This window comes from Struthio camelus, chromosome 3 (assembly GCF_040807025.1).
Source record: "Struthio camelus isolate bStrCam1 chromosome 3, bStrCam1.hap1, whole genome shotgun sequence".
Taxonomy (NCBI): Eukaryota; Metazoa; Chordata; class Aves; order Struthioniformes; family Struthionidae; genus Struthio; species Struthio camelus.
In genome coordinates this window covers 78,742,468-78,765,798 of record NC_090944.1, presented here as the reverse complement: position 1 = coordinate 78,765,798, position 23,331 = coordinate 78,742,468, and positions in this window count along the sequence as shown.

Here is a 23,331-nt window from a genome sequence, read left to right as displayed (position 1 = left end):
ATGACCGAGAGCTGGATTCATGACAATATGACAGTTGGGCTCAGACTCACAGAGCTTATTTTCCGCTGAAACCAACCAGCATTTACAAGCCTACACATTTTATTTTGTTGACCTATGTTTCAACTCACCTCCTAGCAGTGAAGATATATCCCTTGAACTGTGGACCAGGCCCTCATCAACAAAAATACAGTACAGGTCAGGAAGGATTATTCTATCAAAATGAGGCCTTCTGGAGCACCTCCATCTCCTGGAATAATGAAATTGGGCAAGAGCTGCAACTGATCCTTATGCCTGGCATCCATTTCATCTAACTTTTGTGCTTAAAAATTAGTTTTCTAAATCTGAGCTACTCCAGTCTTTATAGTCATTGGCAAGAAGGAGGCAACTTCACAGGTTGATTTTTTTGGGGCCTATCTTAGGCCATCTGATGACATGAAATGCCTCATCTGAAGGAGAAAAACGCCCTCTAATTTCTCTCTGTTGACTATGAAGGGAGCTCAAGGTAATTTTCTCAAATCTGAGCATATTTCACTGTGAGATACCTAAGTGAGGTAAGTCTGCTTCTGTGGGAAGAGCACAGAGGAAGTACATTATGCCTTCCCTCCTCCTTTGGTACCAACACAAGATCCAGGCAAAAGCAGACAGCTTCTTTAAAAATGATTTTAGCCAGAAATGCATTTTTACTCTCCCAGTAGCCTAGAAGATCATACTCAGATAAAAAGTCAGTGCCCATCTTCTGCAGAGGAAGGTGCAGCCTCCCTTCAGGATCAGCATTTCCAGGTTCATGCAGACTTCTGGTGTGATTAGGCAGAAAGATTTTCACCAGCCCTAAGAAATCTGTATAATTTCCTTTCCAAAATATCAGCTGCACCATAGCGTCATGCTAGGGCTGCCTTGGAAAGCTGAGAGTGAGAGTGCTAGGGCTACTCTGGAAAGCTGAGAGTGAGACTCTGCACTGCCAGACATGCTTGAGGGCAGAGTAGAGGGCCCGCTTTCCTTGGGGAAACTCTAGCTGAATCAGCCACAGATCTTGATGATGCTCCTGAGGCTCTGGTCACCCTCACCAAGGTATGTGGGCCATCCTGCTCTGGGCTGGACCTGCGGACAGCAAGGCATCAGCAAGAGCATTGCCTTGCTCCAACTGCTCTTCCTCTTTGACCCTTCCAAAGAGGCCGACATGGAGAAAGAACAGGAGAACAGAGGATATGCTCACTAAGACAATCCTGGCCAGATACCTCAGGCAGCCAAAAAATTCCTTCACTTATATCCCCCTCCCTTCCTTCACTTATATCCCCCTCCCCAGGAAGCAGCCAGCAGGACCTAGTAGTATGGGAGAGACTGGACAGACAGTGATTTATGTACGAAGTGCTATGAGGGAAGCAAAATATCTTCAGTTTCTACCGAAATATTAGGACATCACACATCTTTTTAGCACTATCCTGCCTCATCAGGGCCACCGTAGTGAATGATCTTTTTTATAGACTGTTATCCATGTGCTGGCAGCTGCACACCTCCCAGCCCTGCATGCTATCTTCCTTTGCCCTCATAAATGCACCCTACCAATGCTACTGCTTTGGTCTCTTCTGTCATTTCCCCTTGTAAGACAGGTGATATATTTATAATATCTCTAGGCCTTTCCCCTTAATAGTCATTCCTGATTCCTTTTCTGATGAAGCCATCAGCCCGTTTTGCCTCAAAGCTACTCAGCTAAAACGGACCCCCACAGCAGAGAAAGTTCTTACTTCATCTAGGGTTTTTCAGGGAGAAATAGTCCCTATCTATCTCCAGCCAACCAGCCTGCTTGCACGCTCCCTCCCCTCCTCTCACTTTCTTCCCTTTTCTCAGGTTGCTTAGCTCTGCCTATCAAGTCAACTGGGCCTCTGAGATAGCTGGTTTCTCGGCTGCCTGAGGGTCCTTTAATCCCTAATGGAAGAGGAGACCTATGGCTGCAAGCATCCTAGCAAGGGACCAACCTGCCTCGGACAGCTGGCAAAAGTCTGACACTTTACTTTCTCAGCACAGGTTACACTCAGGGGTATCACAGACCGCTTGCCTATTTGTAAGTGCTGGGGGAAAGGCTGTATTCCAGAGGGTCGTGTTAGCTAGGATCTCTTGTTCCCACTGTGGCTGATAGTAATGGTAAATGTTTTAATCTCCTTTTCCTATGGCAAAGTGTCCTGAATATAGCCCAGCCAAGGCAGCAGAATCCAAGGTCTGCGCAGGCTATATGTAAGACCTATACATGAAACTCATCTGTCCAGGGAAAAGGGCTTCACTAATTAGATATGGCAATGCTCTACCCCTTCCCTGCATAACTGAAGCAAATTGCTTTACTCAGAGACTCAAAGACCCAGCTTCTGAGTCATTGGACAAAAATACAGATATATTCCAACCATTTCCCTACCTTCAGGATCACTGTTTCATTCCCTTGAATAATATGCATGATGAGTAACTTGCTCCCCACATTTTCTGCCATCTCGTTTCATTTTGCCTGTGAACCCATGTTATTTTCGTTAGCTGACCGGTCAGTCGCTCTGGCACCCGACTTAACATGACAGCCATTCAAATCTGTCACAGTCTCCGGAGTCACTGACTGTTGCTCTCAGATTAGTAAACAGATGTTATCAATACCCCATAACAGGCAGAGAGTGTGCAAGGCATCTCATTTAGAAGGAAGAATGATTTAAATAGATCTTGCAGAAATTGTAAGGAGTACTCAGAATATGCTCAATATTGAATTCACTTCAGTGATGTAACTGAATACTCTGATATGTCTAAAGAAAAATTACCTGCTATAGTTACTGTGGATTTTATTCCTTATTTAATGGAATTTGACTTTAAAATGATAACCAAAAAGTACTTCTTTCCCATCCACAGATTTTAAATAAACACTTTATAAGCTCCACTCCACTTGGAACCTTTAAGAGACTCACTTAGTCTTTAAGGAGAAAATTCCAGTTCTGTTTCAGTCCTTATTACAGACCTGTGACAAGTCTCTTTATCCTCTTTAAGGTTCAATGTCCCCATCTGCAAAATGCCTACTACATTACTTGCTTATTGTTTAATATCATCCTCTAATTAATTTGATCAAGCCCCTCAAACTAAATAAAATTTATTCAGAATAACACAGCTTTTATTATGATCAGTTTTGATCCCTTTCAGCAGGTAATCCTTGATAATGTAATCACTGGGTATAGAAAGTTTCATTTAATAATGAAAGACAAAAATTCTAAAAGAAAGAGACAAGAAGAACCTACTGGAAGACTGGAGTGATAATAAAAGATGACTACAGCCCAAAGTTGCATTACTTAGAGATTATTATTGATATTGCAAGAACTACCATATGCTTTGCAAGCTGTGACAGTCACCCTTGTAGTCACATGGATAAAATGATCAACTACTTTTTACATTCAAAGTGATAGGAACAAACTTGATTCAAGTAAGAGAAGCTGCTGTGTAACAAACAACAAAGGGGCATCTGTGTGGCTTAATTACCATTTGCGGGGAGGGAAATTGGTTTGGTTTTGTTCAGATCCTCAGCTGAAGGTTCTGCATGCAGTAAGTGCAATATTTGTTTATTAATGTATTGAAGGGGATAAAGCTGAGGGAGTTCAGGAAGTTGCCATTTTATAATTTCATGCCATCATGCTTATGCATTATGTTGCGCACTTGACATTGCTGTGTCCGTGTTGCACTGTCAGGCCCTTAGCACAAAAGTGAGGTGCCTGCTCTGAGTGGCAGACAGAAAAAAAGTAAATTGCTCAGGCTTTCCCAGTGACATTTAAGTTAGAGACTCAATGTTTGTATAAAGATCTTGTCTTCTTATCACCAATACAACCTCTGTGCTGCATCCTTTGCATCCTGTATAATTCTAGGGACTGGGTGGCAGTACTGTTTCAGGATGGGACATTTAATAGCATTGCAGTGGTCCTTCCTCGGTGATGGCGTAGCTGCTTCAGGAGGCACCAGAGTGCATCAAACCTCAGCACACCTGAGTGCACCCTCGACAGACCTTGAAGCATGGATCGAAGGGTATGCTTCAGAAGTCTCCCACAGACCTCATTTCAGATTCAGACCTGACAGGATTTTAATCCCCCTGCAATCATGATGGCTCTGCTCTCAGCAGAAGTAGTACACTCTCATTATTGGTGGACCTTCAGCTTCACAGACCATAACAGCACCGATCCTGTCACTACACATGCAAAAAGTCCATGCTGGGGAATCTCTCCATGGACAGCAACTCCTTGTGCTTACTGTCAATCCTGGGGACATGTGAAACAAATACTGTTTGTATTTGATTTATTTCAGGATATGCACAGGGAAAGGAAATGAAAAGCAGAGACATGTACAGCTCCATGGCTTGACCCCAGATTTATAGTACATGAGGCAAACATGCTCCTCTGACAGTAGATGAAGGGCTGGGTGTCAATCATTTCTCATCTGCTAGACCTTGTTGTATGCGAAACTAGGTGCAGCTCTGATGAACTCGTTTTGTTTCCATAAGAAAGGGTAAGGCCTTGGGTAACTGGATACTTGGCCACTAAATCTGCGTTTATGAGAAGAATGGGCCAGCCACCTTCAAAGCAACATATCATACATATTTTGGGAACATAAAGCAACAGAGACTTTGCCTTAGCAGAGCAACACATACCGGCCTGTCTTATATTTACTTTTTTTTATCATTTACTCCTACATTAGGTCATTAAAACCAGCTAGAACTTTAACCACTTTTCACCATTGCTATTAATCATTAAATAAGATAGTTGGCACTCCATGTAACTGCCTAACTCTGCATATCAACTGGAGCTTTAGATGGGGCTACATGAATAGAGTAGAATAGGGAAACACTTTTTTAATTTCCCTCAGCTTAGTCAGTGAAGGCAGGATTGATGGCTTCATTTTGTTTATTTACAGTATTCCTATGTGATTCCCATGCACCAGCACTATTTTGCAGCGCAAGAAGGGATTAATGTCTGAAGTATTTCCACTTAAGTTTTTTTATTTTGATTAAATCACAAAAAACTTTCCCTACGTTTAGGTTTTTTTCCCCTAAGTGTGTTGTTTACTCTTGAATGGAATCTGAATTTGGGGGCAAAGAGGACCTAACAGAGACCCTTTAAATCACCTACATCTTCAAACAAGCAACACGAGAACTGAGACAAAAAGTAGGCCAAATTTTTCTTGAGGTATAACTGTTCTTTTTTGTCAAGTTTGATTCAGTGTGGAAGTTTCCATGTAAATGTGACCTGCAAAGCAAAAATGGAAAGCAAGTTAAGCACAAACTTCTGCACTGAATATCTCTAGGCTGTGGAGTGCGAGAAAAGCCAATACAGAAACAGCTATGATATTTTAAAGCACAGGTTTTTTGGGGAGACTCCTGGTGTAAGACCTCCCCAGTCACTGTAGAGAAGCCAGAATTCATCGTATGTTGTCTCCAGACTGACTGTCTTGGTTGAAATGAGAATTTCTGGAGCCACTGTCCGCATCTCCACAGAGTCTCGTACTGGAATTTTCTCAGTGAACTAAGCACAAAAGAAAACTTCAAACAAAAGGAATTCAAGGTTCTTCAAAAAGTTCTGTGCTAAATCACGCTTTTCTGCTTAGTCTAACATGTGGCCTGTGGAACTCTGAGAGTCTGTGGGCTACATGCAAAAGATCTGTGAAAGATAACTGAGTAAAGCAAGAGTACTGCTGATACATTCAATTTCAGTACCCAAAGTCTGTATCTTTACCAGGAAATGTACAGGAGCTTCTCAATAGAAAAAGATCATTAAAACCCTAGTCCAACTCCTGAAGGCACCAGCACCCAAGCACATAGTCAACAATGATGAAGTTGAAACAGAGATTTTTAGATCAGAATGGAGTAACTTCTCCATCTCCCAGGGAAAAAAAATTATAAGCAGAATTGAGTAGAAGATGCTGGTTAAAAGTAGATAGAAGAATAAAAATGTGTAGATATTGAAAGTTATTGCCTGTTCCAAAGAGGGCGGGGGAATCGGCAAAAAGCTTTAAAAAGAACCCACTCGCCTATGCTTTTGAGGTAATGTTTTAAAATACTAGCAGCAAGAAACACAAAGTTAGGTAAAGCCAGCTATTTGATTGTTAAATGGGTTGGCACTGTGTATAAATGAGCACTACCAAGCCTTCCGGGGCTCTAGAGAGGACCACTTTTACATGTGTAATGTAGGGAAGGGAACTGACATCTGTGTCCTTGGGAATATTAAAGCGAGGGTTTATATGCCGAGTTGTCCCTCCCTTTCCCTATTGAACCTTGGCTATTCCATCCCCCGCTCCAAAATCAGAGTCCGCAATGCTACCTCCACTGGAACATGCTTGTAATATTCCCACCCATGTGTCATTTGGTGACACTAATTGAAAACAAGGACCTTGACAAAATGGTCTACATTGAGAGAAAGAAAACATTAGTGTCATTGTGATGCTAATAGAGGATGTAATAGTTAAACTGGGAGGAAGGGGAGGGGAGAGGATTATGTATATGCAACTATTGTGATTTATCCATGGCGCCTCCATACATTTTTCATTTATAGAGAAGAAAAATAGTCTTTTTTTCCAATTTACCTTGATAATGCCAAAAAAAAAAAAAAGAAGAAGTAGGCATATTAGAGTAGCTTTAAAAAGAGGCTGAATTTAAAATAAGTACAGGGTTTTTTGTTTCAGCCTGTCCTTGAGTGATTCTTTTAAAAAAACATCCCATTATAGTCAAAGGTCCTAATTTTAAGAATGTCACACTCCACAGAGGTTTCATTGCCTCTTTGATATTAATTTCTTGGATGGTCTAGACCTTCTTTTTGATCACTCAGGGACTTTTGCGAGTGAAGCATAAGGTGAAGTTGGACATACATTGCTTTCCTGCTATCTAGTTAGATTCCAAGCTGTCATAGTATAGAAGAGGCAATTCCTGGAACAATCTGCCTCAGATATCCATAGGGAATACACATATGTGATTAACCCAACTGGCCACTGGGTGTGACCATTGCACCACACAAAAGCATCTGAGACTTTTCCAAAGACAGGTCTGCAAGCATTGGAGCTAAAAAAAACAACCTTTTGAGGTACAGACTGACAACAATAATGTCAAATAACTTTCTGTGCAGTTTTCATATGCTTCCTGTACAATGTGAAACCTCTCTTGAAAGTCATATATATAAAGCATATAAAGCATTTAAAATCATAACGTAAAAAAATTCAGTGGAAATTACATTAATCCAATTACCAGACTCCCTTTCCCTTCTCCAAGGTAAAACTATGAAGTCTCTTAAAGCTGCAGATGTTTGGCTCTGTGTGCACTGAAGCCACATTAATAGAATAAGCACATTCACAGGCAAGATGGCTTAAATAGGCAGTATCCAATATATTAGCTCTCAGCTACCTCACTTGCAGCCAAAAGAACTATACCCACTAAAAAGAAGAGGAAAAGTAAAGTCTACCACAAATTATGGCAGGATATCTTCATATGATTTTCCTTCAGATCTGGCTTCTGTAAATATGAGACAAAAGAATTTTGTCCAGGGTTATCCAGCCAGATTTGTAGCACTAAGTAACTTATATCAGCTCACTTCAAAACGCTTCCTGGTTTTACAGGCTATATTATAGCACTGCTAATATTAAAAAGTCCCTACTTTTATCTGTTACATCACATATACTCTTTTACATTCTCAATACAGATACATATGTACCCTTATATATACACACACCAAACAATTTGCAAGATCTGTTTCCTGTCCACACTGAAGTTCAGTAGCAAAATGTTCATGTATTCCCTTGAGTCAAGTTGAACTTCAGTGGTATCAAACACTGATAAAGGGCCAATGGTAGAGCAGCATCACCTTGATCTCCAAAAGACCCGTCAGTCCTGGAACTGCTCCAGGTTACACTGGTTAGAGCTACCTCAATTGGCAACAACTGAACACAAAACACCAGGAGTGCAACCACACTGCATCTTTCCATCATCCGTGTGTTAATGTCTAGTGCCCTGGGGAATGGGTATTAACTGTGACAGATGTTACATGGTCAGTTTTACCAAAAAAATAAGTTTTTCCATACATGAAGAATCTGAAATTGTACTTATGGAAAGCTTCATTATGTACAAAAGTGAGAGTCTGAAGCCAGACCTGCCTTTCAGAGCGCACAAATAGGAACTCCACTTGCCTGAAGTACAAAGCACATCACTGACTTCTGAAGTGGTCTAAAAATCGGAGTGTACTGTTTTTAAAGGGAAAGATAAGCAGCAAGGAAAGAAAACCACAGTTTCTGGCTTCCCTCCACACTTTTATTTCTGATTTTTTAAAGGTATGTTTAGCAAAAAATAAAACATGACCAAATCAAAAATAATAGTAATAATAATCATCTCAGTAGCTAGCAGCTCGTGTAGGAGATCATCCACAGTTCTTAGAATCACTGTGTTTTTACATCAAGTGAGACATCTGGCATCTTTCTGAATTCATGCTGCCCTGCCAATGTTTTAACAAGGGGCACTCAGGAAACACCACTTTCCCTGTAAGTTTGTGATAAATCTTAAACTGGGATTCTGTGAGTTAAGGGCTATGGAAACTACTCATTTGTTTCTCTGTTTAAACAAAAATGCTTTCTCATAACCCTAGGCAAGGAAGGAGCAATTCCGCTTGACAAATAAACAGAATGTTCTTACTGGAAAGCTACACTTTCCATCTGAAAGCAAAATACACTGGGTATATTGCTTGCATAACACACAGTTCAACTGGTGTGTAATTTGACTGCAAAAAGAGAGAAAGTCCTTAGAAAATGCCTCATCCTTGGTGAAATCTACTGCATTCAAAATGGGCGAAGAAAGGGATTCTCTTCTGAAATGTCTTTATGGTCTCCAGGGAGAATGTTCTTTACAAGACAGTAAGATTTAGCAGGATTCAGAAAGGAGAGTAAGCTCTCTCAGAAGCAGAGAAAACACCTACCCATCTTTCAGTTTGGCTGTAAGGGACTCTTGACAGCCCCACAGCTGTTTCCTTCAGCACCTCCCTATTGAAGAGCCTCATCTTTTCATTTTGAATGAATTTGAGACTTTTTGTCTCCACAAAAAACAAGCAGTAGCAGCTCCCTTTGCCCACCTGTAGCGTTTTGTAAACTGGGCTGAATCTCGAGGTGCAGAGCATAACTTCGTAACATATTCATGCAACTGTGAATATGCCCTGGGGAGTATCATGCCTGTGCAAGGGCAAGCCTGCTGTGGCACAGAGCTGCATGCAGGCTACCCATCAGGAGTCCAGTTTAACAAGGGAGGGTGTAGCAAGAAAGAAATATGGAAAGGGTGAAATCACCTCAGTCACACTTCTTACGGAGAGGAGAAACTGGAACAAAAGGATGGCATTGGAGGTGCATCCCGTTGCCTCATTACTCCGTTACCCTTTCTCTCACAATGCCAAAACCAAGCTCTTATGAACAGGGTGCAAAAGGCTTCTCTCTTCATCTAGAGGCTACTTCAGTGGTTTTCAAGAAAATTACACGCTTGAATCCTGTTAAATGGGTTTTGTAGCTTTTTTATATCACTGCTTATTTAGTAGCTTATAAGAAAACGTCTACAGTAGGTTAGATTTTAACTGAAAGTAGAAGGTTGTGGATCTCACTGCCAGCCCTCGAGAGGTGTTCAGAATCTTGATTTCCTTTACCTGTATGTTTCAATCTTTTCAGACTAACTCAGGGGCTACCAGGGTCACGAGCTTGGAAAAAGGATGCAAAAAGTTGTTCTCAGCATATTTTCTCCGATCAGAGTTTCCATGGCACAATAAATAACGGATGTTTGGTGAGATTAATGTGTTAGCAACAAAACAGTAGCCTAGAGACACAATGATACTACAGTGGTGCCATAGAAAATCAGGCTATATAAAAAGAGAATTCCTTCAGAAATCTGTTACTGAGAACTGTGCAATATTAGAATGGCTACTGCACAAGCGATTCTTCTGTTTTTGTCTTTGGTAATCTGAGTTTATCCTGCCAAATGTTTTTTCAAAATGAAAAAAAAAAAATCCAAAACACCTCCCACATCCTGGTGCTACCTGTCATCTTCAAATCTTTTCCGGTTTGAATTTAACTATCTTATTTTATTCCCTCCCACAGGGAGCTGACATTATTGAATGTTTTAAAGATAAGTGGTGTAAGAGAGAAAAACAGTTCCAAAACAAACCTTTCAAAAAACATTCCATCTCTAAACAATCACTCCTAATGAATTTTGAAGGGCTGCTTAGTAGAATCTATTTAATATGTGGCATAACTTCTAGGCAATAATCTTCCATGTCACCAGACTTGAATCCTTGAGAGTCATCTCTGAGATATCACAGCTCTTTCAAATACAGAATTTTCATCTTTCATGGTGGAAATTTCAAAATATTCCTAGCTGCACTGCTCTGTTGAGCCCTTAGAGCAAGGATCTGTGACTCCAGGTGGAACATAGATTGCAGAAAATATCACACCTCAACTCTATTTCTAATGAGTATCTGATGTTATCCATGAATTAACATTTCAACGCTGGAGAAGATACTATCTCCCCTATAAAAGCTTGGAGATGCTTAGGCAAGTGTTAATATGTTAGCTGTGTGGCTGAATAAAAACATAAACCGTTACAGTTAATTTCTGTAAAGAAAGGGAATAAGTTACCAAATGCAAGTCTAAATAGCACAAAAAAATCTTTCAGCCCTTTACTATCAAAAAGAAAAAGAGACACAAACAACAGGCTGATGAACTCACATATTTGGAGTCAAGTTTCCTGCTAGTATAACTCTTACATAATTCTGTGAAGTTCTGCCATTATTTCTGTCATCAGTTTCACATTCATCTAAAAGTTTTGTCCAACAAACAGAATTTATTCCTATTTCAGTCATCTGCAAGCACATAGCTGCAATCAGTTGGAGTGGGATCAAGTCCAAGCAAAGATGGAGGGAAGGAAAATTTTGCTATTCTTCATTGTCATAGGAAGGCATTTCTGTTCCTAATTTTCCTGATACTTCCACCCAAGGGACAAGGGATGGTGGCAGCTTGATGGAAAAAGCTCTTCATCAAGTTTTTGTCAGTCTAAAGGGGGAAGACTGTGTCTTGACGCGGTGCCCCCAGCCTCCCGCAAGCTGAAAGTTATAGCTCAAGAGGAGGCTGGTCTCCCTTGAAACACCGTAGAACAGAGGGGAAAACAGCACATGAATGATGCTTGCATTTGAGGTCCTTTACTCTCTCTATTTCCTTCGCCTCATTTTGAAAGGAAGAAACAGGGGCTTCATCCGTATCTGAGGACTGGTAGCAGTCCTCATACTCCCACTTGACGCAGCATTTTGTCATTCAGATGTTCCAGTTTTGCAACGCTGCAGTCATCATTTGGCTGATTAGGTGTTTAGTTTTAGCACACATTTCATTCCAGAAGTAACACAGCAAGGTGTAGTTTCAATGACAAGTGTTCCTCTAAAAATATTTTTGAATTTTTATCTTTTCTGTCCATTGGTTAATTTTTGAAAATTTACTTTGGCTACATTTCAGGCCTCTTCTGTTATCTTTCTCAGATGAGATGACGAGAAATGAATGTAATAGTCTAGCTGAGAATATACCACTGATGCACATGATGGTTTTACATTTTTCCGTATTACTCTAATGTTTTATCTGCGTTTCCAACTATCACTTCACACTAAGCAGATGTTTTATTGGGCTGTCTGCAGTGATTCCCTGCTCTTTTTCCTGAGTGATGATAGTGAGTTCAGCATTAGCTATGAGCAGTTGAATGTGCACTACCTTGCATTTATCAACCCTGAACTTCAGCTGTTTCTCTTCTGATTATCTGCATATTTGTAAGATTCCTGGATCATTCAAGGCAGACATTAATGTCTGTGGCGTCTCTCCATTTCATCACATTGCCTTCATTTTAGGTCGTTTTTTTCTGAGAAGGGCTGAAAATTTCTATGTGTAATTACTCTTTTTACTCTCCTTCCCTTTTGTCCTTTTTTCTTTCACTCTTACCTTCTTATAGCTTTGTCATTTTAGACTTTAACAAGTTTTCCAAATATTTCCCAGCTCTTTTTCAAGAGTCCCAATGAAGAGAAGATTCAGGATAACTGAATAGATAAGAGCGAGCACTGGTCTCTCAGCTTTTCAGTAGTTTTTTTAATTCAATGCATGTTAAAGAAACTTAGCTTTTTTCAACAGTCTAAAAATGCTTTGCCTTTCAGCTTATGCCTCTTCCGTATATGTGGTGTTGCAGTACTTCTGTGAGCTGTGAAGCACCTGAGCTCTTTGGATCTGATCAAAAATGAAATTAAAAGCTTGAATTTATATAAAAGAATGTCCAGTTGTATTTCAGTTCCTGCTCATTTTTAGTTGGAAAAACTATTGATGACTTACAGCAAAATCTTTCCTGTTGTTTGGATTTAAAACTGTTATTTAATTGTCATAAAAGAGGTTATATGCTATGTTTCAGGACAGGATGAACAGAAGTCTTGTAATCAGTTTTCTGTGAGAAGTGCTCATAGAAATGAAATTGAATTTTGTTTTCTATAATTATGCAAATTTGAGAGCTTAAAATCACCTGTTCTTGAGCTACTGTAGTAATGTTTGGTTATACAGTCCTTTGTGATATGTGAACAAAGAATAAACGTGAACATTTAACTGAAAATTCATCTAGTATTTGTGAAAAATTTTATTCAAGAATATGTGTTTCAGTCCTGATAGAAACAAGAAGTCCCAAGAAGCATGCAAAATGCTAACAGACGTTAAGGCTGAGATATGAGATATTATCTCATATCTCATTTTGCCATGGTATGGCAAAATAGTGGGGTATTAGGCCAATATAGTAATCAATCTCACATGAGCATATGTAGACATCATGGGCTCATTCTTATTTGTAATGTAGCCCTGTGCTGACTGCGGTCATTGATCTTCAGAGCTGAAAAATCTTCTGCACTGACTCCTCTGCATCACTGGAATCCATTTCTACGAGGTGATTTTCCATCTGTCCCTGCTTCCAGTAAAGCAAAAGATTGTTTCAGTCCTAACTGTGCCCTGATTTCTGCACCTGTAGACGTAAATTTACTGAACTAGCATAAAGATGAATATACTCCACAACTACATCAGAAAGTTCACAATATATTCATTTTTAGAGCTTTTGTGATAGGACTAATTTAAACAAAAAGGTGGCACAGTCATCTTCTGAGGTGGAGATTGAGAGCGAAAACCTAAGACAGATATTTCCTTCTGTTTCTTCTATTACCTTCTTGTTTTCTTGTGATGAACTATTTATTAAGACATATTTTGTTGAAATAATCACACACACAAATAAAGCCAAATGGCTTCAAAGAAGACTGAAATCATTCAGATATTTTCTCTGATGATACCTGAAGTGCCCAAAACAAATGTATCTAAGTACTTTGAGGCAGAGTTTGACATCAAAACACTGCTTTCTCGAGTCACTACCTGCATATCCTGTTTACAGTAATATTCTATTGACACTTATCGCAACAACCATCTGTGTGAAAAATGAGTAAAAAGCCCTTATGACCATCTAAACATACACTGAAAACAACCAAGAGGTCATATCAGCCACTGCACACTTTTCACCATTGAATATGTTCAGATTTTACATGAACCTAAATCTCTGAGGTGAAAGACCAATAAATTGACTGATGTTCTGAGAATTATCCATTATTTAATGGATTTCCTCATAATCATGGAAAGCTTTTTGTTTTGGTTTTAAGGTAAGAAAAGATATAAAGATAGACAAAAGGAATGGAGGAATGTAAATACATGTTAAGATAATAGAATGCAGTTCAGCTATTATAAGCTCTGAAGAGATTAGGCAGTGTTTTCCAAAATTCACCTGCCTCTCACGGGTGTCATATTTCATAAAGCTCATTACTCCAATATGTACTTTCAAATGCATTAGGCAAACTGTCACTTCTGTTTTAAATCCTTTGGCCCACACGAAATTTCTGATCCCTCCCAATAAGAATAGCAGGCTAAAGATGTGTCTCGTGAAGTTCTTCTACGAAAGACAAGTACACAAGATACTGCACACATTTAATAGACTTATTTTTTGACTAGACTATTAAATGTGAAAGATCCCTATAAGTGGGATTCCTAAAACAACTATTCTGAGGATGCTTTGTGGTAGTGTCTTGCTTTGTCAAAGACAGGTAGTAAGGCCGAACTTGGAAAACGACTGTGTGAAAAGCAAAGTGAGGTCCTTGGTGTTCCTCCTGTCTATTTGGATTTTTTTTCATTTTTGTCTGTTAAAAAACAAAAGAAAGTTTGGTCCAGTCTTTTCATTGTGGGCAATGCAATGAAATGTCTCAAAAATAAGTTTTCGGGATGCGATGGCTGTAAACATTGTTCACTGTAGCAAACCAGTTACCTTCCATGTAATGATTTGTGTTTACCATATCTCTAATTTTAGAGTAACTTAACTGCTTTACAAAAAGATCAGGGGAATAGTTGCCTCTAGCAGGACATACACTTATTCCCAGGCTCTGAATAACCTAGGTTTTGTCTCGGTGAGCGCACATCAAACCACATGGCACTCAACTCATACACAGCCCCACTGGCTTGCTTGTTTAAATGTCATTATATATTTTACTCCAAATGAAAATAGTGCTTGATTTACAATAATAATAACAGTCATTTATACAGCGTTTTTCAACTAAGGATGGCAGATCACAGGATAAACTCAGAACTATTTATATAGGGATTGCTTTGCCAATATGTAAGCCCACCAAAATGAAAGGTGATAGCCTTTAAATGACAGCTGGACAAATATTATCCAACATATACATTATCTGAATTAATTTTTACCTTTTTCTCAACTAATTTATTAATTTTTTTTTGTAGTAATCAATCAGCTGCATAGCTCTGCGAGTACTGCTCATGGAATAAATCACTTGATGGATAATGACAGTTTTCATAGAAACATTTACTTGGCAAATATTTTTTCTGATAATTGAAGAGCTGAGCTGTAAAAATCATGCAATAACATTGCACAGTCATTCTAGACAAGCATAAAAAATATCTTTAAGTGAAATTGTAGGAAGAATTTTACACAGCAGGAAGTAATTAGTCAAATGGAAATATGACTATAATGGTGAGATTAACACTTTTAACTTGTGAAAAGTTGTTCAGGTTCTTTATTTGTGAGATATGCTCTAAGATCTTGCCTTATATCTCATCAAAAGAATCTTTAACCAGGTCTATCTGTACTTCTAAAGGAAATCTCTCTTTTGAAAAGGCTTGGCTTGCACAAGATTTTAGCTGAACAAACCCCATTAGCAGCAATGAGGGTCACTCAGCTAAATCCCCCATGCCACTGAATGGAAACAACAGCATTAAGTAACATGCGAGTTCATACTCCTCCAAAAATGTATAGATGTGAAATAGAAGGGAAATAGCTTCACTGTCACAAACGCACGACTGTCTTACTGTATCGCAGACCCTCCTGGAGGGAAGGAAGGAAGGTAAGAAGGGAAAGGAGGGAAGGCAGGGAAGAGAGGGAAGGGTGGGAGGGTAGGCAGAAGCAAGGAAGGAAGATGGATGCACATGAAAAGTGAAATTATGACAAAACAAAGGCCATATGTTGTACCAAATACACCTGCATTTTGTGTTCCAAAGGAATTCTCTGGGCTGCCTGGCCTCGTCTTTTTCTTTTGAAGTTCTTTCCGGAGTTGGCTCTTATCTAAGCAGTTCACGCATCCCTATTGAAATGCTCAAAAATGGAGCAAGGTGTGAAGAGGAACAGAAGCTTAAGCAAGGCTGCAGAAAATACCCATTTATTCATCTTTCAAAGGCAGTAGAAAGGGAGTTGAGCACATCTTTATTCTTCTGTAAGAGGATGCTATTGTTCCTCTTGGTCTAATTATGAAATTCAAACTTAAAAGGAAGAAAGAGAACACCCCTCTGACTGTGCACAGTACATATATTCTGGAAATAATTCTTACAGAGATATATGTCAACCCTATGTATCCAAGAATGGCCCAACAGTTACAAAGCAACATACAGGAGCATTTGATACAATCTACAAAGCTGCACTTCTTGATCTATTTGTGTTCCAGATAGATTAGAGAACTGCATGGCAGAAGACGAAAACAGAAAATCTTTCGTGACTGCTAGACAGTGCTGCAGAAATGTAATTGCAGAAACAGTAACTCTATGAAAAGAATGCTATGCCATTTACCACAATTCAAAATGAATCCAATTATTCCTTAATCACAATAGAGGGCACGTTCTTCAGGTACAAATAAAAAGAAAACTGTAAGGATAGGGTCTCCACTAAAAAGCCATGCAATCTGCAGAGTGAATCTTTTCTTAAAAAAATTAAAATTAGCTGAGAAAACAATGAAATCCTTTCTGCTCCTGCAAGCCATGGACTTACTAGCAGTGTCACCTCCTCCTTCCTTCTCCATCGAAAAAACCAAATCACTAGAAAATGCAAGCATTACTGTTAGCCCAAAGTAAAAAGGACAGGGAGAGAAAGGTCAGTAATGTCCAATCATCTCGGGCAAGTTTGAGTCCAAAGGGCTCTTCTGCAACTCTTAGATGCAGATATAAGTGGCAATTTCATTTCTAGGTAAAATACTCAAAATGTGGAGGTATACCAAAGGACTGAGGACATCAGCTTGGAGTAAGGTACTTCTCTCTTTTTTTCTCTAGCAATTGAGTGTGACATTGGCAGTTTTGCAAGTTAGGGTATAGCCTTTCTTCCACACATTTGGATTGGAAATCTGTAGTTCTTAGCAATCCATGAAATAAAGTTTTCATTAGCAATTGCGCATCCAGCAATATCTCAGGACCATGTGCTTGTCTACCCAGGCATTTTCAGAGTTTCCGTAGACTTTAGATAGCTGGATTTTTTCTTCCTCTTTCTCTTACTGCCTGCACATCCAAAACAGACTGGACTAAGGACTGTAACACCAGCTGGGCTACATCCTGTGGATATAGATGTTATTATTTGCAGCTGAATGAAAATTAGTTTCTTATTTTTATTCCCCGGTCCTTAGCAGATTCTCAATCACATATTCTTGTCCTAGGCCAGATTTGGCTTGCTGGCCTTTTCATTTGTTTATGCACTCCTCTGTTTAGACCCGTTATGCCTCATACATCACGCATGAGATACACCCAGCTGAATCCTGCCTCATGCTGGGGCCGCGTACCTTGCACTTCAGAGCACCACGCCTTCTTTTCCACAACAATCCAGTTTACATTAACAGGGAAGGATAGGACACTGGCTCTTGGATTCATGTGGGCAAAAACATCCACAGAGGAGGAGTTTGCTCCAAACACTCTTCTTCTGATGGTGAGTGACATTCACCCTGCCTTCCATTGACCATGCTTTCATGAGAGAAATAGTGGATAATAAATATCTCAGTTCTTTTCTGTCCCTGTTTAAGTTTGAATATCTTCCTTCAAGACAGTTGATTTGCAAAGGATAAAAATACTCCATCAGCCTTAGTTTGGAGTCAATTTGTTCTCTGTTGAGTATGTGTGGTCCGTACAGTCTTCTTCTATAAAGATCTTCTGCAGCCCTATTGAATCAGGACTTGGCGCATCCACTGCCTGGAGAACACATTTGCACTCCCACAAAATATTCTTAGATAAGTTAACTTGTTTTTCAGATCGAGGTGCTCTATTATACAAGCTTTAGACAAAAGGTGCCTGATAGAGTTGGTGTCACTTTGCAGTAGGAATAATTTACATTTTATTGCTAAAAAAAACAACAGCACTGCAAAACAGAGAATGGACCTCTAAATTCACTGAGTAGAGTCCAAATGTGGAAGGTTTTACCTACTTGCAGGTACCCAGTGATGAAGCATAACTGGCTTCCTTCTATTACACATGGGTAGAAAATCTTACATTTTTATTACTGCACAGCCATTGTCACCTGTGTTTGTCTGTACAGGACTGTAGCTCTCTACATAGCAGTTAGACCTAATTTTTCATATGTTTTTCCCCTTCCTATGACATGTTGAAATGTATGGACATGTTCAGCATGGTTCTCAGTTCAGTGCTGGCCCTAGATTAAGGTTGGGCTACTAACAAAAAAGCATCCTGGCCAAATCCCAGCGTATTTGGCCTCTCTCAGGTCGCCATTGTGACTGTAATTAGAGAAAGTGCTTGATCGCTACTGTCCTATAAAAATAGTCTTAGGCTGCTGATGTCTGGCAGTGCCTGTATCTGTTAATAAAGGTTCTTTTTATTCTTATAGGTATGACCAGCCCCTGAGAAGAAGCATGAGAAATCATCACTGTCGTTTCTGGAGTTCAAACGCAGTTTTACTTTGGGGTAGAGAAGGTTTTGATAGCAACATGGTTTACTGACAGATGGCTCATATGTAGTAGGTACCACTGGAATTTCACATTACATCCCTGTCCTGGCAACACAGCTGACCTAATATCAAAATCTCCTGTCTTAAACTGGAGATTTCCTATTTATTTTCCAGATCACCATTTCTTTAAAAAGCTCATAAAAGTTAATACAAAGCAACTTAATGAGCTCTGTGACACCAACATAAACCCCTGTCTTCTGTAGGAATCATACCAAGTATAATTATAAGTAATTATTATCCTACATAGTCTGAATTCAGAACGAAATACTTTAACACAAAATTTGATTGGAAACAATTTAAAAACATGAGGTATATTTAATTATCTATATTATGATAGTGCCTAGAGGCTCTAACTGAGATAGGGTTCCTGTTGTGATATACTTTGTAGAAACACATAGGAGGAGATAGTTGCTTCAATTTACAGTCTAACTGAACAAGGTGGCAACAAAGGAGGTGGGGAACAGATAGGTTAAATGACTTGACCCTGCTTGGTAGCTCTGCAGTAAATAGGACCCAGCTCCTTGATTCCCCTTTCAGCTGATACTCTTTGACCCTCATAGCCTTCCCATTTTAAGAAGGGATAGACTCCCAGGACATATGGGTTCTCATGGATCTACACACGGCCAAGTCAGTGATGTCTGTTAGGTGTGAGTGTATATGTACTCACAGTTCTAAAATGTAAACCTACAATCCTAAAAATATTTACCTGGACTATAGAATAATTTAACATTTCTGTTAAATGTGGTAGTGACACAAAATATCTTAAAATGAAAAGGTTAATTGGGTTGCAACTAAATTGAAGAAAATATTAGCAAAATCATGCACAAATAGAGAACACCTAGGATGTAACATCAACATAGAAAATGAATATTTCCAGAATGTCATCACATAGCTTCTATCCAAGAGAAAATTTCTAGACAGCTAAACCTTTCCATTCTCAAACACAGGACTAGCCCCAAATTCAAAGACTAAGCATGTCCTAAAATGAGATAAATAAAGCAATACAACATTTACTGGCCCACACAGTAGCTGGGCCAGATGGCATCTCTATGCATTTTTAAACAATACAACATAATATTTTTTAACACAGCTACTTGCAGAAGTATATGTAGAGATACCAGACAATAACAGTACTTGACACTAATCCTGAGCAAATCAACATATCAAATAACATGCCTTCTAGAGGCTAGTAAGAGCTCTCAACATTGATAGCAAAATATTATTATATAACTGTGATAAAAGATTTCTGCCTCTTTGCCTGACATAATTCTCATTGACTTGCTAAGTATTACTTACCAGTGTGCCACCAACATCAATATTAAGGAGTTGTTAAATATTCTACATTATTTATAGTATGAAAATATGAAGAGCTTCTCAGTCTTGAATCCACTAAGCTCTGTGGAGTCTCCTCAAAGTATTTACATTACCCTTCAGAAGTGTTAACTCTTGAGTTTGGAGGTTGAATACAGCTCTTCTACTAGTATTTCAAAACTGCAGCACCTAACTTATTACTTCCCCACCTCTGACTTACTGGAGAGAGATGTCCACCAGCTCTTTCCTCTGCATCACGTCCTTTGGAGCCCCCTACACCAATGCTGGTACAGCTGTCGGATTGTCCTCCTATGGGCCTGCCCTTTGTGGTATTTTTCGGATACTTCTTTCCTTTTCTGCGGAAGGACCCACTGACAGGTGTCTGCCTCGTAGGCCAAGGTGTCTCTTGGGTGTGTGACTGCTTTAACAAATTAAGGGAGTAAACAAAGTGAGGGAGTTAGGAAAGAGAACTGTACAACTGTGATAGTCAGGTGTGAGGCCAACCATGCATAGTATTTTTTTTCTGATAGATGTCAATATCCAACTGAACTCATAAATCTCTACCTTGTGTAATGAAGATTTCTGACACGCCAGACTTAGCCAGTGCCTCAAAATATCTCACAAGATCAAATCCTATAGATTTCAGATTGAAAAGAATTTACAGCAACTCCTCCATAAGATCTCCTTCCAAGAGCTAGCTTCTTTCTTAGCCTGTGAAACCATCTCTTGTTTTCCTTATCCACATCCCCTGTCTCAGGAGCATAGGACTTGCAGAATTTTCTCAGAGGTCATAATTCTGTTGGACCTGAACTCTTAAATAACAGTTTTCATAAGAGTATGTAAAAAGACTAATAATAAGTAAAAAATCTGAAGCAGCCGAAAGCTCATCTGGTTTCCAGATTGTAGGTGTCCAGCTCTGCCCTTTGACTTTCCTTCATCACGTTTCAGGAGAAGAGAGGGAACACCACTCACACCCACATGTACTAGTAAAAAGCTAGAAATTTAAACAAAAAGCATTTTTCAAAATACCACAGCACTTCAGTTCTTAGTTCAAGATTTTGTTTGTTTGCTTGCTTAAGTTGTGAGAAAATCTGAGTAAAAGGTGTTGTGTTTGGGGTTTCAGGGGCTTTTTTTCAGAATTCCCTGTGGAAAAGAAATTCTCTTTTCCAAACAGTCTTGCCTGCCAACTAGGTGTGTCATCAATTCAATGGCAAATTTGTGACAGACCATCTTGTTGAAATTTTGGCAGCACACTGCTACATGTGAGCATTCACAGAACACCAGCGTTTTCTAGGCGTCCTGCCAAATGAATGCTTGGGAGAATGTATGTATATACTGTATTCCTGCAGTCTTCAAAGGATTAGCTTTGAATTACCTGAATTGTTTTGAGTTTGAGACATCATTAGGTTATATTAAATTACAAAATATGTAAAAATAAGAGCCTGCGCTTGCTTGAACTAGCAGCTCTGCCACTTTTACCTTTGTGACTTTATCTGTGATGACATTTGCTTTTTTGTGCTCTTCTATTTAACAGTTCTTCCAGGGGTTGCTTTTTTTTCCTCGGTCTTGGTTTTCAGCTCCATTGTTCTACATTTTGCTTGGCTGCATAAAAAGCAGGTATGTCCCTTGCACTCTTTGTGAATGGAAATTTTCCCAAGTGTTATTCATCTTGGGTCTTCCTGAGTTTCTTTTTTTTTAAGGTTTTTTTCATTTTCTTCCTTTTTTTAACCCGATCTATTTACTACCACACTTGGATGTCACTTTAGCCCCCTCCTCCTCTCCTTTCCCTTTTTATCCCTTCTCCCTCTATTGCCTCCATTTCCCCATTCATATCATCACCACCCTTCTCTAACTCCCACCAGCTTCTTTGAGCAACACATCAAGATTTTACCTCCAGGAAGCTGAACTGAACTAAAACTAGAAGTTGTTTTGAATGTTTCATTTTTCTTGAATAGAGACTGAACCTACATAACTATTTGGAAGTGTTATTGAGCTCAACACAGTATCAAACCAGAATGATTTCCGTTGCCACTGAATCCAAACTGAAACTGAACCAAAAGATGCGCTGATTTAATTGCCTGCCCACATATACATCCGCAGTTCTTGCCTACCCTCACTCCCTACTCTCTCATGTACCATCTCTATTATTATTTTTTTGCCATTCTGTCATTCCTCATTTCACATCCGTTGCCCTTCTCCTTTCTCACCCCCAAACACTGCTGTCTCTGGATTGCATCTCTGCTTCAGCTTTCACATCTCTGCATTTCGGTCCCTCCAGATCCTGGCTCTCACATAGACAGAGATGTTTCTGTGTATAACATTACTTCTGCCAAAAGCCTCTCCTACTTCAATCCTAACTGAAATTCTCTCTTTTTCCTTCCACTTCCAGCTGTTCCTCCTTTTCCATTCTTTTTGCTTTGAATAGGGCTGCCATTGAGTTATTTTTCCTCCTCTCCCTCTGTGTTTCCATTACCTACATCATTTTCCTTCTGATTTGGACTCCCATTTGTTTCTTTCTTCCCTGTCTAGCAGTTTCCTGCATCTGTCCTCACTGACCAGCTTCTAGCCAATGTCCTTTCTGTCCCTTTCATTGCCCACTTACTCACCTTCTTCACCCAAAATTCCCCGTGCTCTGCTCTGGCTTTTGCACTTATACACAATGCTAAGTCTGGCTAGGTTGTATAAGGCTTCAAGGCAATCCACCTCCCTGCTTTCCCTTCTCATTAAAATAACAGAGCAACTTCAAGCTCTGAACCAGCTGTGCCAGAAGAAACACTGGGCTGTTCAGGTGGCACCTGCTGTCCGTTCACACAGCAGCTCCTCACGTCTTCTGAGGAAGAGGAAACGTCCACAGGCTGGATCTTACCACTGAACATCCGCTAGGTCCCACCAACCCAAGGGACTGCTTTTTCATCAGCAGTTCATACGACATCTTGCCTTGCCTTATCTTGCCTTATCTTGAAGAGCTCTTCTCTGCTCTTCTCTTCCCTTTCCTTTTCTTTCAGTTCTTCCAAAAAATTTATCTTCCTTTTCCTTTGCCCTCACAAATATAGCCTTTTCCTCACTCATATCTATCCACACTGCTGCTTTAAAGATCATCTCTTTCATTTTTAGAGGAAGGTTCATCCTCTAAAAGGTTCATCCCCACCCCACTCTTACAATCTCTTACTCTGCACCAAGAATAAGCCTCTTAAGAGGCTCACACCAGTGCTCACACCCATAAGAGCTCCTGCTGGTCAGCCTGCATGGTTCTCAGATTGAATCTTCAAACAAACACACTCATGCTTTGCTTTCTGCTATCCCAGATGCTCAGGAGCAACTCTCTGTAAATATCTACAAAACTAACTCATTATCTTCCTTTAAACTGCTCCTTAAAGCCTTCCTTTTGCTGTGGTGCCTACAAAAGACTTGACAACATTTAGACTTCTGGTATGCTGAGGTCAGTGCCTATGATGCTGACTAATATTTTCTGTGTTTCCTAGTGTTCCTCCATCTGCCTGTCTCCATCTGTTGTTTCTTTGCTTATCCTTGTAAGCTGCTCGGAGGAAGGACTGACTTGCTGCTCCCTGTTCGCGCAGCTGCTAGTAACCTGGGGCCGGCATCCAAGGCTAGTGCCCAAAGGTGCTTTGCTCCCACAGATTGTATATGGTAACCAGGCCTGTGCCTCACTGAGGCTCTTTCTATTGACTGAA